Source organism: Arvicanthis niloticus, chromosome 7 (assembly GCF_011762505.2).
Source record: "Arvicanthis niloticus isolate mArvNil1 chromosome 7, mArvNil1.pat.X, whole genome shotgun sequence".
Classification (NCBI taxonomy): domain Eukaryota; kingdom Metazoa; phylum Chordata; class Mammalia; order Rodentia; family Muridae; genus Arvicanthis; species Arvicanthis niloticus.
This window is the reverse complement of record NC_047664.1, coordinates 77,415,763-77,433,529: the sequence shown is the minus strand read 5'-3', so window position 1 is coordinate 77,433,529 and position 17,767 is coordinate 77,415,763. Positions and strand designations below refer to the sequence as shown.

Below are 17,767 nucleotides of genomic sequence, written 5' to 3'. Positions count from 1 at the left end.
GATAAAAAGATATTAGAAAAAAAGCTCTTGCTAAGATGGTTTCAAAGCAAGGAAGGAAGCTCCTGCCCCTCCCAAAGCCGAAGCCAAGGTGAAGGCCTTGAAAGCCAAGAAGGCAGAACCACAAAAAGATCCTCACATCAGCAGCCTTCAGGTGACCCCAGACTCTCAGTCTCCAGAGGCAGCTGAAGTACCCTCTGAAGAGCGTGCCCAGGAGAAACAATCGTGAACACTATGCCCTCATCCAATTCCCCTGACCACTGAGTCAGCCATGAGGAAGACAGAAGATAACACCATGCTTGTGTTCACTGTGGACTGTGGATGCCAAGGCCAGCAAGCACCAGCTCAAACAGACTGTGACAAAGCTTCATGACACTGATGTGGCCAAAGCCAACACCCCATGAGATCTGATGGAGAGAAAAAGGCGTATGTTCAGCTGTCTCCTGATTATGATGTGTTAGATATTGCCAACAAAATTGGAATTATCTAAACAGAGTCAAAAAAGGAGAAAAAGAGAAGGAGGGGGAGGTGGAGAAGGAGAAGTAGAGGGAGGAAAGGAGGAGGGGGAGAAGGAGGGGAAGAGAAAGAAGAAGAGGAGGAGGGGAAGGGGAGGAAGAAGAAGGAGGAAGAGGAGAAGGAGGAGGAGGAGGAGAAGAAGAAGAAGAAGAAGAAGAAGAAGAAGAAGAAGAAGAAGAAGAAGAAGAAGAAGAAGAAGAAGAAGAAGAAGAAGAAGTCGCCGCTACCATTCAGTAGCCAAAGATATTTATTACAAAAGTAAGAAGAGTAACTTCAGTGGAAAACTCAGCAGTCTTGAGCAAGGGTCCAAAGTCAACACTGTCAGCAATATGATGAATCACAATCCTCCACCACCCAGCACACACAGTGAGAACACAAAGCAGAACATTGTGATGAACTTAAGCGCCTCCAGTGAACGAACCACGAGGAAGAGAAATGTCTGTAAGCTGATCCAGTTTAACTAGCCTGTAGTCCGCAGAGGTGTCAGGATTATGGGTGGACTGAAGTCACATTCACCCACAAGCATGGATCTTACAGACTGTGGTGAATGTTACTGGGACACTGGAGCTGGGGCAGACAGTCATGGCGGGATGTTAGGTTCTAGGAGTGGTGCTGGGGCATCCGTGGCACTCTACACGGTCCTGTTACAGTCACTCCATGAGGGCTCAGCTCTGTCATTCATTGAGATACGTATGTCATCTTACGTATGCAAGTTAGAAATTATTGAGTTGTTCATTAGTTGTTTACACGTCTTGAGTGCTGACTGTGTGCCAGGTACTGTGTTGGGCATATATATATACACTTTATCCTTCTGAAAAGTCCAAAGCCTGTAGACCAGGAACCAGAACAATTCCCTCCACATTTTCCTATATGGAAACTGAAGCTTGGTGGTTTATTCAACACGACAGCACTAACACACGGGAACACAGGTTCATTTAGGCCGTCTCCAGAACTTGCTCATTTAGCAGCCAGACTCTGCTCTGAAGCATTGCTTTCCCATGTATGTTGTTAGAATTTGAGGTGCGTGAGAGTTTCTCTGTGATTCCCCGCAGTACTTAGTACAGCCCTTTAGAATGAGGATTAAAAAGATGCCTAACCCAACAGTTACTCACTTCTAACAGGGCCATCAGATGCAATACTGCTCTGCGATATTTTTTTTTAGTCTTTCAATGCTGTAGAGACCCAGTTTTTAATTATAAGAAAAAGGTCATTTGAACTAGAAAAATTCATGCCAGAGCTAAAGCTGAGAGACTTACATCAAGAACACTACAGCAATCTGGAGTAGAGTAAGAGGCTCAGGTATAGCCTACCTAGATTGCATCTAACCACTAAAATTCAAAGGATTCATAAAAACAGGTTTGGTCTGACTCTCCTCAGCCAGTTTGCATGCGCCGTACTCTCAATAGACATGGTAACGTCAGAGTTAGGTTTCTTCCTCAACATTTTGTTTTACTCCAGTGTCATTTCATTTATTTTCCAATTTTCAAGGTTTTTACTTGCAAATAAACAAAGGTTTATTTGCAAGTAAATACACTTAAGAACCAATGTATGAACTTGTGCTTAAAAAAAAAAAAGAGTTGATTTCTCTCCCCCATCTGGTGTTTACCAATCTCAAACTGTAAGGTTTGAGGAGTTCGGGAATTTTGTCTTTCCCTTGAAAATCTGGCGCTTTGTCATACTGAGTTACAGTACCTTACAGCATAAGGCTTTTCCTCTTTAATGTTAACCAGGTTTGTGGTGCACAGAGAATAGAGCCAAGGTCAGTTAGCAGGACCTAGCAGAAGCTAATCATGCAGCAGAATACTGAAAGAAAATGGTAAAGTGTCTCAGTGTTCCCTTTTTGCCGTGGACAGAAAAATCCATGTTTAAATGTAGTGAATATGGTTTGAAGCCAGGGCTGTAGCAAAGCGTGAAGTTACAGCATTTTCCTAGCATTTGTGAAGCACTGGGTTTGATCATCAGCACCAAAAAAAGGGGGAAAAAAGTCTAAAGTCTAAAGTTGAAACTGCACTTAAGAATCTGCTCAGTTCATCAAGATGAAACAGAAAATGAAAATAACATGAAGTTGCAAACAACAGGAAAAAAACAATGTCTAGTAAATATTAAATGATGTTCAACATGATTGCCTATTAGGAAAATGCAAATCAAAAGCATGAAATACCACTTGACATCAACTAGGATGACAGTTGATTTCCTGAAGCTGCTCCTATGAAAATGTCATAGATCAGGTGATTTAAATGACAGCCACAGCTGTGAAGGCTGGAAGTGCCAGACCAAGTCATGAGCAGGCTTTGGTTGTCCTAAGCTTTCCTCACTGGCTTGTAGATGACCGCCATCTTGGTATGCCTTCATGGGGCCTTATTCCTATTCCTGTGCACCCTGCTGGCTCTTTATCTAAGAACACTGTCATAGTGGATTAGGATCTATCCTCATGATCTTGTTTAATTTTAACTTCCAGTAAAGTTCCATCTCCAAATACTCATGGAGAATCATAGGCAAATCTACATGGAAAATGACAGACAAATCTACATTACTATGTGAGCTTTTAGGGAGTCACATTTAAGTAGGTAACAGATGACTATAACAGGAGTTGTTGGAGATGTGGAAGAGTTTGGTCCTCGGGTACTGCTGGAGGGGTTGTGAAATGATAGATACAAGAACTCGGGAAAGTGGTCTCAGCATCTCACAAGGTAAAGCACAACATAACAACTTCCATATCAGCTGTACACTTGGAAGATGCCGTGGAGAAGTCTCTGATGCAGATGGCCAAGAACAAGTCCAAAAGGAGGAACACAGAATAATTAGAATGATTAGAATAAGAAATGAGGTTTGATACATGTGGGGACGAGGTTAAGAGTTACTCTTAGACCTTTGAAACTATGTGTAGAATAGATCAACTTTCATAAAAACACAAAACACACAAGTTTCCTCAGAAATAGACGACAGAATGGTCTAATAGCTGGGAAAAAATAAAGTATTTAAGAATATGATTAAATACTCTAGTTAGGTCCTCTGGCATAAGTCAGTCAAAATCAACTATGCCTTCCTGGGCCACAGAGCTTCTTAATCCCCAGGCTCCACCCAGTTACCATTTTCTGACCACAGTCATCCTCTCCCACAACTCAACTCATTCCCTAGCTCCAGTCTTGCCTCCCTTCCTAGCAATGGGTGAGGTCCCTCTACTAAAGAGATAGAGTCCTGACTCTTCCCTGCTTAAACTCCTTTGCTGGTTCTCTTATTAATCTTTAGGAGAAAACTGAAACACTCCACACATGCTCCACAAGACGTTTCAAGTCCCTTTCTGGGATGCACTAGTCTCATCTCTAAGTCCTCTCACACATCTGCTCAGCACTGCTGACTTCTGAGCAGCCATCCTTTGCCCAGAGGCGCCATGTTCTTCTTCACTTCCTGTTAGTCCTTCTACTGTCCAGCAGAGTCTTTGGAATAGACAGGCCTAGTTCAACTCGAGTTTAAAGGCTACCTCCTCTGAAAGCCTTATCTCCTGTGTTTGAGAGGGATTTCTCTCCTCCCTCATGCCATGTGCTTCTGCTGCAGTAGGATTTCAAGCCTGTGCTTCGGATTCCTGTTTGACTATCTCCTTTTACAAGTTCACAATGGTAGAAGTTTTATCATCTTGTCCACCACTGAAATCCTAGTACCCAGCAGCACTCCAGGCATGTGTCAAACGTTTAACATGAGCTTATTTAAAGGATACATGAAGTACCACATCTAAACCAATGGCGAAGATGACAACACACACTGAAGCTGTAGGCCAACGTCACCTGTGAATACAGATGCCAAATCTGAAATGAAGTATGAGCAAGCAAATACATCACTCTAGTAAAATAAAAATATATCATGGTCAAGATGACTTTACCTCAGGACTGCAAGGATGATACATCGGTAGGAAGCCTTAGTATAAAACACACATGCAATCACTTTGGTAGATGATAAAAGTCATCTGATGGACTTCAACATTCACTATGGGAATCATTAATCAACTTAAAATGGAAAGGTATTAACTTTGTACAAAGCATCATCGTGCCTCATGACAGATCAACAGAAGCAACAGGAATGGGATGGGGCCCTATGAAACTGGCAGTGAACATTTGTACTGTAGCAGGAACACAGTAAGAAAAAGGAAGAAAAGTACGGGGCTTAGGGCACATCTCAGCAAGAGTGTGGTTACTTAACATGTCCAAAACCCTAGGCTCACTCTCCAGAGGATAAAATGAAGGGGAGGAGGGAGGGACAGACAAAATGAGGAAAGAAGATGTGAGGGGAGGTGGGGAGGTGAGAACAGGGGAAGGAGAGTGTGTGGAGAGCAGAGGAAGCAAGGATCAATGCCTCAGACCACTGGAAACTGGACAAGTCTTCCTGTGGGTGAGGCTCAGGAACACGGTGAAGGCTTCCTTGTGTATTTACATCACCAGTTCTCAATGTGTGCAAAAACTTCCAACCGCGGCCTCCTCCTCCAGGATGACTGCAGCCAGAGTCTGCTCCTGTACAGAGACCTCCGGTGGACATTACCTAGCCCTTCCTTCTAGTGCTGTACATAATAAACTAGCTCTGTACAATAAACACACTGAGGTTCCCAGCTGGGCAGCTGGCGCCCACCATTAACGCAAGCAGTGTAACACCAGCTTCTCTGTACGTCTGTCTGTCTGTCTGTCTGTCTGTCTGTCTGTCCTCTTCAACCCCTTGTTGCCCCAGTCAGCTTTCCAGGGCTAAGCTATGCATAGCAGTGAGGGAGGAAGACAATTATTTCTAATTATCAGTATCCACTCTAATACTGCCAGAACTAATTAGGAATCTTTCTAGGTTTTATAGAAACGAGCAAAAAGTCTGATTCATCAGAATGTTAATTTTCCAAGACTAAGCACAAAAAATATAGAACTTATATGAAGAAAATTTTCCACATCGATCTCTAGATTGAATTTAACTTAAGTTCAATCAAGCCACTGAAATTGTTGTCTGGAATTAGATACTGTTTGTCTAAATCTCTTCTAGCAAAGTAGGACAATAGTATGGATTTTTTTTTTTTTTAAGGTAAAGGGCGAATATCAGTGAAAATGAGCTCCTTTACTCAGATAGCAAAATGTAACATCATGATGAAATTTCAGTACTGTAGCGTGAGAACAGGAATGTCCAAGAATGGTCATCTCCTAGGTGTGTCTAAATGAAGATCAACTACTACAGTCAGAATTTTAAAAGAAAACAAAGCCAAGAATACAAGAGGAGGGACGGGCAAAGGTGGTTATATTTAAACAAATTACATTCCCCTAGCCCAAGTCATATAAAATGGAAGGAAAAGGAAAAAAAAAAAAAAACCAAAAAGATAAACCAGGAAAAGGTTTGGTAACTCTAGGACCGTGCTTCTCAACCTTTCTAATGCAGGGACCCCTTCATACCATTCCTCTTCTTGTGGTGACCTCCAACCATAAAATTATCTCACTGCTACTTCATGCCTGTAATCTTGCTACTGTTATGAAAAATAATGTAAATATCTGATACACAAAATATCTGACGTGTGACCCCAAAGGGGTCATGGCTCACAGGTTGAAAACCGTTGCTGTATGATTTCCCACGGATAATAAGGAAATAGGTTGATACTAAAAATGCCCTTTGAAAAGGGCACTGTTTTGATCTGAATGTGAATTGTACACAGTAGGTTTGTGTTCTGGATGGTTGGTCCTGATTGATAATTGCATTAGTTATTTCTCCTACTGACATAATATAATAAAACACCTTGTCAAAAGCAACTTAAGGAAAGGTATCTTAGTTAGGATTTCCATTGCTGTGAGGAGACATCATGACCAAGGCAACCCTTTTCTTTAAAGAAAAACACTTAATTGAGGCTGGCTTACAGGTTCAGAGGTTTAGTCCCTATCATCATGGTGGGAAGCATGGCAGCATGCAGGCAGACGTGGCGCTGGAGGAGCTGAGAGTTCTACATCTTGATCTGCAGGCACCCAGGAGGAGACTGGATTCCACACTGGACATAGCTTGAGCATAAAAGACCTCAAATCCCACCCCCAGAGTGATGCACCTCCTCCAACAAGGCCACACCTACTCTAACAAGGCTACGTCTCCTAATGGGCCACTCCCATGAGTGGATGGGGACCATACCTATTCAAATCACCATAAATGGTTTATTTTTGGCTCACTGGTCCAGGGTAAAGTCCACCATGGCCAGGAAGTAAAAGTGGCTGTAAGAACCCAAGGCACACACTGAACCCAGAGTCAGGATGCAGAGGGAAACGAACATTTGTGCTCAGCTCGCTTTCTACTTCTTAGTCAAGGAGCACAGCTCATAGAACAAATAGTGAGTGCTGCCCACACTTTGGGTGGGTCCTTGCATCTCAGTGGAATCTAGATGACCCTCAACAGTCCTGTTCAGAGGCTGGCCTAAACTAGATCATCTTCCTAGAAATGCCCAAAGGCTTGTCCCATAGGGAATTAGAATCCTGCCAACTTGACTATTAACTATCTCAGTGGTGCTGGTTTTTTGGTGGGGGAGTTGGGTCTGGAAATCTTGGGAGGTGGAGCAGCTTAGCTGGTGCTGCAAGCCACTTAGGATGTCACTGAAAGTCAACCCTGGCCCCTGCTCTCTGCTCACCTCTGCCTCCTGGTCTACAGTAAGATGAGAACTTTCTTCTACTCATTCCAATGGCCATGATCCGCTTCCTCACCACGCCTTCCCCACGACAAGACCAAGTCAAACCTTTTCCCCTTTAAGTTGTTTCTATCAGGTATTGTGGCCCCAACAATAGAAAATACTAGTATAAGCCCTACGGTATATTCCATAAATCAGTCAATTAATAAATACAGAGGTGACAATTGAAGAAGCAGCAAAATTATGGCACAATAACCCATCTGATCAATTTTAAATGTAATCAATTAATATAAGTTACCTATATGCTCATTAGGTAATATAATGTAGGTGCCTATTTCTTGAGACAGACAAACCATCATGGTATATGGGAAGCAGTACAGGGGTTAAGAAACAATCCATATGGTGCTAGAAACCATGGCTATGTACAATCTGCCTATTCCCTGGAAGTAGGAGGAAAGTCAAATTCTAAGACAACATACAAACTTTTTTTTTTTTTTTAAAGAGAAATGTACCGTATTATTTTTACTGAATCTGAGGCTCACCATCTAGACTAGCCTGGTTAGCAAGCAAGCTCTGTGAATCCTCCAGTTTCTCTACCCAATGTGTAGTGATTACAGAGGCATGCTACCGTGATAGTTTTTACACTGGTGCTAGGGACCTGAACTCAGGTCTTTCAGCAAGCATTTTAATCTTCCCAGGCTTGGCTGACTTCCTTCCTTCCTTCCTTCCTTCCTTCCTTCCTTCCTTCCTTCCTTCCTTCCTTCCTTCCTCTATAGACAGGCTCTCACTGCGTAGATCAGGCTGGTTCTGAGGTAACAGAGGCCTGCTTGCCTCTGCCTCCTGAGGGCTGAGTGTGAGCCACAATGCCTGGCTTGTGACTTCTCTTTTTTAGGGTTTTGCTTGTTTGGTTTTTTTTAACACTCTAGAAATGGCTTTGGAGGGAGGGACTGGCATTTGAGTTCTTTGCACACTTAGAGCTTATAGCGCTTGGCTCCGCTGGGGGATCCGAGTCAGACCTCTGATGTTGTAATCCTGCCTCCTGCTTCCTACCTCTGTTTTTATACAGGACACCACGAACCTGTATTTTCTTCTCTGGAGTTCAAGCTAACATGGCGCCTTCCCTCAGGAGAGTTCTGAGGATTAAGTGGCATGATGTATTTGAAAGTTTGAGGACAGTATCTATAATAAAGCCCAATTAACTCTATTATTATTCTGTAAAAGGTAGATAAAAAGTGATGGACCGCAAGGCACATGGGATAGGACCCTAAGTGAAGGAGGGGGTGGCTAATGGAGAGGCAGAAAGATCTAGGCCCATGAAGTCCTGAATCACCTCTTGGGGACAGCTTTTTATTTACCCCTCTGAGGCTGCAGGTACACATTCTGAGAGAACAGTCTGTCTGTAGGCACAAGTTCTTACATAACGCAAGAACATTTGTCATTCTACTAGGAATGAGACAGACACTCAACAGCACCGGGCGGTTTCATCAATCACACTTATTAAAGAAAGATGTCTCTTGCTGATGTGTGCACACACTTCAGAAAACAAGATTACTGAGGTAGCAAAACAAACACAAAATAGAAGGGTAAACAGAGAAGGTGCAGAGGATGCTACTGGCCCCGGGAATTCTCCCCAAAGCCAGTGACGTCACTTCCGGCCCCTGCCATGATCAGACTGAAGGCCAAAGAAAACGACTGACAAGTCTGAGGAGCAATGAGGAGCCCGGGAAGCACAGGTTCTAGCCACCATTAGCCTTGGGGACTTGGACACCAGAAGAGGACTGAGGGATTTAAGAGGGTCAAGGATGAGTTTCCAAAAGCAAGGGAAAGAAAATGCACGCAGCTCGATGGTGCTGAGCCTTGAACAGATGCACGCACACGGCATCTGATGTGGCCTTGTTTTTGAATGCAGAGTGAAGCAAAACCAAACAAGTTTACAGCCACTCAGAGAAATGTGTCGAAAACAGACAAGGTTTGCATTGTGTATTATGTAAGTCTGACTTTCAAAACCTGAACAACAAACTGTAGTTGTGTTATGATTTTAATGTCAAAATCATCACATAGAGAAGCAAGTATGGGGCTGCATGTGGGGGGGGCAAGCTTTAAATATGTAGAGGGAAGCTATGCCCTTATTTTTTTATGTAACTGTAGTTATATTTATGCAAAAAGCATTTTCTCTTATGTTAGGTGTTCGTATTCACCCCCATTTCGGGGACATATCCTATTTCTACCATGATGGCTGCTGTCAATCATGTCATCACAGTGAAGCTGTTCCCTACCCTTCAGGCTGGCCAGATAGCAAGTGTCTCTCCCGAGGTTCCGGGGCCATGGCACAAAGGGAAACCAAGCCAGCATTGCATTGACATTCTTCTCAAAGCTGCCTCCTCCCTCCTCCCTCATCTCTTCCTCCCTCTCCCTCCCCCTTCCCACCTCCCCTCCCTCCCCTTCCCCTTTCTCCCCCTCCCTCCCCCTTCCCGCTTTCCCTTTTCTTCCTTCATCTTTCCTTTTGATTCTAAGCCCTGGTTTTAAGATTCAAAGAATTATCAGTTTTCTTGCTTCTGGGGGTACAGCAAAAATGAAAGGAGACAGATAGACAGACAGGCAGACAGAATAAGGATGAGAAAGAAACAGGAAGAAAGGAGGGTCAGTGCTATTTCCTGATTCAGTACAGAAGACAAGGGGTTGGCTGGGATTTTTCATTTGTTGGTTTGGTTTGGTTTGGTTTGGTGTTGCTTCTCAGCAGCCAGGAAGTGATAGAACATTAATGACCAAACACTAAAGCGATGCCTCGAGTCTCGTACCACAAAGAAACCAGTTTTATCAGTCCATATGTGAGGACAGAGAAGGACTATTGATGACAAAACCTCAGCGTGACTTTTCACATTTCTGGCTGCTTTGGGTGGGGTCAAGGATTCTCACAAATCTCCCATGTCACTCTGCTTCAGAGACTACGGAAGTTTAAGCTTTCACAGTGGGGACCATAGGTGCTGCTTGTGCTGCAGGGTGACACATAGGAGATGCCTGGATTTCCAGCCAGAGATAAGAAGGGTGACTTTTCATCCCCACTATCTGTCCAGCTCCTGACCAGCGACTTGAGTTCCTGGATCATAATCTCAGTCAAAGGCACAAGGTCAATGCCACAGAATGGAAGTCACCATTAGCTTCGTGTACAATGTGCCCAATCCCAGGAGAGGTGTGGGTGCTACGTAGGTCTTAATCCAAAAAAGGTCTTATTGAAGGTCAGTAGCAACTACAATCTTGTCTGTTCCAGCCCCTACCCTAGTCCCAGAGGATCAGAATATTTGAATACTGACCTCCTGTATGCTAGATTCTTTTCTTACCTTTCTTCGTGTTTTTAAAGAGTTTTAAACTGCATTTGTCCAGGATGGAGTAATAAGGACAAAATCTTTCATCTACTTAAAGGACAAAAGAAACAAAACTAGACAAAATACACAATATTTATCAGATGCTAGACAACACACAGTAATGCCTGGGGTGAGGAATCAGAGGCGAGCCCCATGGTGTCTCCATCTTTACCAACAGTGGTTCTCAACCTTTGGGTTGCCACCCTTTGGGCATCTAATGACCCTTTTGCAGGGATTCCCAAGACCATTGGAAAACACAGATGTTTACATTGTGATTCATAACCGTAGCAAAATTACTGCTATGAAGTATCAATGAAAATAATTTTATGGTTGGAGGTCACCACAACATGAGGAACTGTATTAAGGAGTTGTAGCATTAGGAAGGTTGAGAACCACTGATGTAGACTTTACAGAGGTGGGTACAAGAAGGAATCCATGGCAGCCCAGTGACCTGAGTTAAGAAGACAGAGTAAGGGAGACCAGAATTGCGAGCACTGGGGTTAGTAAAGAGTTCAGAGTCCCAACCTTGACCTCCAGTGAGTGTTCTATCCTTTAATTGCTATAAAAAGAAGTGTTAATAAAACCCAGCACTAGCAGTCTAGAGGACAAAAAAAAAAAAAAAAAAAAAAAAATGCAGAGAAGGTTCTCCAGGCAGAAGAGAAATGAGAGATCTGATGCCATGTACGAAATAATCTGTCAACATTTTACCTAAAGTGAAAGGCGGAAGGAATGCCCACCAAGGAGGAGCTTACACAAAGCAAGAACGTCTGCTCTCAGTAATTCTACCCAACACTATCTGAAACTCCACCATAGCAATGAAACAACAGGAAGACAGGGGGTAGAGTTCGGGATGGAAGAACTACAGTTACTTTTATTTGTAGACAACATAATTACCTTAGTAGATCTTATGGAATATATAAAAAAGCTTTAAGAGCTAGAAAGTGACCATACCAACATCATAAGATATTTGAGGGAAATTATGTATCCTAGAATCCAAGGGCTTGAAATTAAAAGTTTTAAAAGTACCAGTAATGATGCTTTTTTCCTTTTACATTTGTATTTTATTTTTGTGCATGCATGTGTGCATCTACATGGGGGTGCACACACAGAAATTAGAGAACAGCTGAGCCAGAGGACAACTGTAGGAATCTCTTCTCTCTACTATTTGTAATCAAGGGATCAAAGTTAGGTTATCAGGCTTGGCAGAAAGTGCCATTACCCACTGAGCACCACTGACAGACCAACAATAGCTTTAAACAATTCAGAACTGAGAGAAAATGTAACAGAAGATATACAACACACACACATCCGTGTTCCCACTCCCACACCCGAGCCAGGCTTTACCAGGATTGCTTTGGGGTTCCCAGTATCCTTCTAGCCCTTAGTCAAACAAAGCATAGATGCAAGACACTGCTTGAGCTATTATGTCAACACAAGCTAAAGTCATCTGAGAGGAAGGAACCCCAATTAAGAAAATGCCTCCATAAAATTGGGCTGTAGGCAAGCCTGTAGGACATTTTCTTAATTTGAGATTGATGAGAGAGGATCCAGCCCACTGTGGGTGGTGCCATCCCTGGGTTGGTGGTCCTGGGTTCTATAAGAAAGAAGGCTGAGCAAGCCATGAGGAAGAAGGCAGTGTGAGCTATACTCCTCCATGGCCTGTGCTCCTTCATCAGCTCCTGCCTCCAGGTTTCTCCTGCTTGAGTTCCTGCCCTGACTTCCTTTGTTGATGAACAGTGATACTGAAGCATAAGACAAATAAACCTACTCCTTCCCAACTTTCTTTTGGTCATGGTGTTTCACCATAGCAATACTATTCCTAACTAAGGCAGAAATTGGTACCAGGAGTGGGGTATTGTTGTGACAGACCTCACTGTATTTTAGGGAGGACTGTGGAAGAACTCTGGTGTGTTGAGAGCTCAGCGGGCTGTTCTGTATGACTTTAGAAGTAAAGAATGTTGTGGAAAGTGAAGACAATGGAGGCCTGGCTTGAGATGCATCAGAGGGAAGCAAGGATTCCACCAGACTATTTGTGTGGTGTCCGATCAAGCTGAAGCTAAAGAAATACCTGTGATTAAGCAAAGACCAGAACCACTAACATAAAACCTTTGTTTTTCTGGGACAATGGATGTTGGTTAGCTGGGGCTGAAGAATCAACTGTGATCACAAGAGCATCAGCATCAGCGAGGTAAAATCCTAAGGGAAGTGTTTCCTCAGAGTCAGCACACAGAATCTGGGTTCCAGGGGCAGCCAGGGTTGTCCCCTGTGCTTGCGGCTGGATTTTGTGGTGTAAGAGTTATCCAGATGGTGCTGGTTTGGGAGGCGTGAAGAGCAGCTGAAATTTGGCACTGTGAGAGGCCAGGAGGGCCCATTGGTGAAGAGGCAGCAGCAGCAGTTGTAGGACTTGACTGAAGGAGTCATGTGGAGAAGCTGAACACTGGCACCATGAAAAGAGCCTACAAGAGGCTACTGCTGAAAGTGCAGCCCAGGTACCAGAGAAGACACCAGCATTTTGGAGATACCAGTCCCATGGGATGAACACCAATAATAGCAGCAGTCTTGAAGCAGAAGCTGTCCAAGCTTAGAAGCCAAGCGGTAGGTGTTGCAGATGGCAAAGCCAGAGTGGGGACCAAAGCCCCTCCCCTTTTCATGACTTCTTTTTTACTTAAAAAAAATTGTGTGTTCTGATTGTCTAAACAAGCATCATATGCATGTGGACGCCCGCACAGTTCAGAACATGGTGTCAGATCCTTTAGAACTGGAGTTACAGTCAGTTAGCTGTAAGCCGCCCAGTGTGGGTGCTGGGAACTGAACCTGGGTCCTCTGAAAGAGCAATGTGTGTTCTTAAGCACTGAGCCATCCCCCAGTGCCTCTGACCCCCAAGTATTACTTTGTTGTTGTTGTTCTTTGTTAGACAGGGTCTCACTACATAGCCCTGGCTGACCTCAAACTCAGGACAAGGTTCACCCGCCTCTGCTGTCTGAATACTGGAATTAAAGGCATGTGCACACAGCCTGTTGCCAAGTACGGTTTTTGTATCCCTTCTTCATACTTACCCACCTGCTAGTCTAATAAATCAATACATTTACTTTAACACATTGTATGAAGTGCTTGTGAGAAGAGACACTGCTATATTTATCTTTGTTTCAACAAATGCAGCTTATTTCCCATATACTTTAAAATTCAGATCACATTTCTAATTGCCTTTGACATCTTTTAAAACTCCTTTTAAGCCTTTTATTTATTTTTCAGACTTACTGACTTTCATGCGTGTGTATGTGTGTGTGCACGAGCATGCGGGTGTTCACAAAGGCCAGAAGACAGCACCAAATCCCCTGGCACTGGTGTTACAAACGGTTGCGGCCCCACACGAGTGCTGGGAACTGAACTTGGGCATCTGGAAGAGCAGTGAGTGCTCTCAACCAGGGAGCCACGGCTCCAGCTCCTACTCCCTACATTACTTTAACACTAGGTACAAATTAGACAGTCACTTCTTGTTAATTGCAAGGCTTTAGATAGAATAAATGCCCAGCTATTATTAAACTGAATTACAGTTTTCCTTACATTTTTACATTCATGTTTATTATATAGTTGTTGGCTGATGGTTGACTGACAGATTGGTGGAAAAACAAATCGAAAATCAAGGCACTATCCTATTTTATTGCATTAGAAAGTAGAAAACATTAACAATAGCAAATATGTAATTCCTTTGACGATAATGTCAAAACTCTACCTACAGGATGCATTGTCCTTTGGTGTTGTCATGACCTCTAAGTTGCCAGCTAATGTGCTCAGTACAAAGCCGGGGGGGGGGGGGATATAATTTAGATCATCACTAACTGTTCGTGTTTCTAAATAAACCATTTCTGATGGGGAAAAAATGGGCTTTTCATATTGAAGATATACAATCTTAGATATAGGACCCAACCAATAGCAGAGCTCTGAAATGATGACATGGGTGACCAGACCGCCTACAGTTTCTGCCCTGTTGGTGAAGGCTGCAGATGGGATCACGTCAGCACTCTCTGCTTTCCAAAGCCAATGGCAACCACTGCCTCTCCGAGTCACAGAGGCCCCTGGACCTTCCTCCTTGTTCACATCAGTGTTATAGCATGTATTTATTTTAGATGGTCAATTTAGACTAGTTGGAAAGAGATTGGAGAAAAGAAAAATCCCAGAAAAGTGTTCACTCAGAGACATAAGTAATTATTAGTGAGTGGCTAATAGTCATGCAGTCTAAAGCAGGGTCTATGAGGAGACGGCTGCCATCCAGAAACTTCTCTACAGCTGACTTACATTGAACTATTTTGGAAAAATATAAAACAGACTACAATAAACCATGAAAGCCTGTGGAGCAGCCATTCAGAGAAGATGGGAAAGCCAGTATCCCATAGATGAACTAAGTCTTGAAGGGAACCACACAGGATTTCGATTGGTAGAGGTGAAGGGGGAAACCGAGGAAAGGTTTATGATGTACTTTCCAAGTAAACACATCCACAAGCCCCTACTGAAGCCGGTCTCTTTGGAAACAGATGGGAATCCATCGACAATCTTGTTTGCACAGTCAAGCATGATGAAGACTCATGAGCAGCTTCATCAAGTGTGATGCATGCACCTGTAATCCTAGCCCTGAGGCAGTAGAATCATGATTTTGAGCTAGCCTGGGCTGCACAGTGAGTCTTTGTCTAAAAAAGACTAAAGAAATTGTGTGTGTCTCTCTGTATGTGCATCTGTGTGCATCTGTGTGCATGAGTGTGATAGCGACGGTTACTAAATATTGGAATGAAAGCACCCATGATTAGTCCACACCTACACAGCATGGGCTATGTCCATCCTATGATGACTGCTCTGCTGTGCCTCTTCTGGGAGTTGTCAATTATCAGTAAACCAAGGACTCTAGTGACTGCTCTGCCCAGAGGAGTCATTGCCAAACTACAGCCCAAGTGCACGAGGTCCCAGCTGAGCTACTTCAAGACTTCCCATAAAATTATATCCACACCAAACATGGTCTGAACACCATATAGATGGTTTTACGAAGATATTCTCAATTTTAAAACTAAATGGTTACTATTGTTTTAAACTTGTGAAATATATTTAAAAATATGACTGAACTATCCACACCTTCATTTTCAACTGGATGTCCTCAAGGTTGTTGAAAGCTATATAAGTTTTCCATGTATTTGCATGGGGAAGTACTAAATTATTACTATGTACACCACAGAGCATCCACCCAACCATCCACCCACCCACCCATCCACTCAGTCACCCACCCACTCATATATTCACCCACTCATCTATCCATTTATCCATCTATCTATTCACTCATCTATTCACCCACCATCCATCCATCAATCTATCCACTTATCCATCCTTCCACACTTCCATCCATCCTTCCATCCATCCACCCACCCACCCATCCACCCACCCACCCATCAATCCATCCACCCACCCATCCATCCATCCACCCATCCATCCATCCATCCATCCACCCACCCATCCATCCATCCATCCACCCATCCATCCATCCATCCATCCACCCATCCATCCATCCACCCACCTGTGGAGCTGTGAGATGCAGTTGGATACCTGGTCAAACAGGTTTGAACCCTGGAGACCCTCAGGGACTGTAGGACTCTAGGTTTGTGGCCATTGGTCATGTAGCACAGAGGGTATGGCTACAGGCCACAGAGCCTCAAGACAAATCTCCATACTAATGAGATACCTAAAGGCCAGAGGGTGTAGCCAATTAAACATTCCTTCCCAGACCCTTCTCCTTGCAAAAGGTATTTAACCTCAGACCCACCCTGAGAATACCGGGGTACAACTTTATCCATTTTCTACCATGACAATAAATATCTTAAGACCATATCTTAAGACCATGGACTATCTCTCTTTTTTGGGACCTGCTGTGGGGACTGGTGGAGAAGGTCTTCAACTACCAAGCCACAGTCTAATCTTCTGCCGATGACCTCCAGCCATGGAGGCCACCAACTCAAGCAAGCAACCTGAGCCAGTCTTGACCCAGCCAAGTGAGTCACCGTGACCAAGGGTCTAATCCCCACTGGATGCAACTGGAGCTCATTCCCCTCCCCCTTTTGGCTCTGGGTCAATCCAGCTCATACGCCCTCCAGTGTCTCATCATCCATCCACCCATCTACCCATCCATCCATCCATTCATCCATCCATCATCTATTCATGTCATATCTATTTATGTCAGGTAAAATAAGAAGTCCTCATATCCAAAAGGTTTGGAGTCATGTCAGCTGGACCACTCACATCCCAAGTAAGCAGATTCTACTTGATCCTTTATGTTCACCAGAAGGTTGAACGGGACAGTGACCAATAGGCAAAATGAATGACACTGTGCCTGTGTATGACTGGGGACAGCGTTAGATGAGCTGATTGAAAAGCAGTAAACATAATTTATGAATCTCCCATGGTAAGTTGGGCAAGCATTCTGCAGCACACTGGGACAACCTGTTCAAACACTCCAGCTGTATAAAATTGTATACCATCAGATCTGTTCTGAGGTGAAGAAACTGAGGCTCAGGATGTCCCGTAACCTGGACCTGTCTACAGCTCTCAAAGGCAAAGCTATGCCATTGTTGTAACTCAACTGGGAGAAGAAGTCATTTATTCCATGACCAGACTTGAGGATTAAATCCAGGTTATGTATGGGTTTCAACTCATACTTAAGTGTGGATTCAAAGTAAAGTGGTAATGCATTCTGTACACATGCTGATTTCCATAGAACATTGATCTAGCATTGTACTTTGACTTTCTGACAGGCAGGCAATCAGGCAAGGGTTACTACAGGACAAAAGATGACCCTGGGGAAATGTGCTCATACGCTTTCCTGAAGCAGAAGGCAGCACAGGCATATAGAGGCACGAGTCCACAAGGGGACACTTAACTGCACCATACCGAAACACAACTCACATTTCCTGACCCCATGCGACAGCGCTGTCCCACAGAAACAGTGCACACCACACGGGTCATCCAAATAGTCTCATAGTCATGGTAATACAAGATGGATACAATTAAAATGTATATCTTCTGCAGTATTTCAAAATGCAACCAATATGAAATTATTAACATCCTGCACACTTAAAAAAAACAACGCATTATTGAGATCCAGTCGGTATGGATTTTACATTTACTGTGTTTCTCAGTTCAGGCTGGTCACATTCCTGTGCTCTGGGTAAGCGCGTGTAACTAAAGGCACCATACTAGATGAAACAGATCCCAAATGTGACAAATGCTGCATGGTGTCATT

At 43.6% G+C, this 17,767-nt stretch overlaps 1 protein-coding gene across 10 annotated transcripts in view; it reads right to left on the bottom strand.

The window, feature by feature from the left end:
- The window catches only part of Cracd (capping protein inhibiting regulator of actin dynamics), a 219,521-nt gene that overhangs the window by 133,717 nt on the left and 68,037 nt on the right, over positions 1-17,767 (bottom strand). The window lies entirely within an intron of this gene.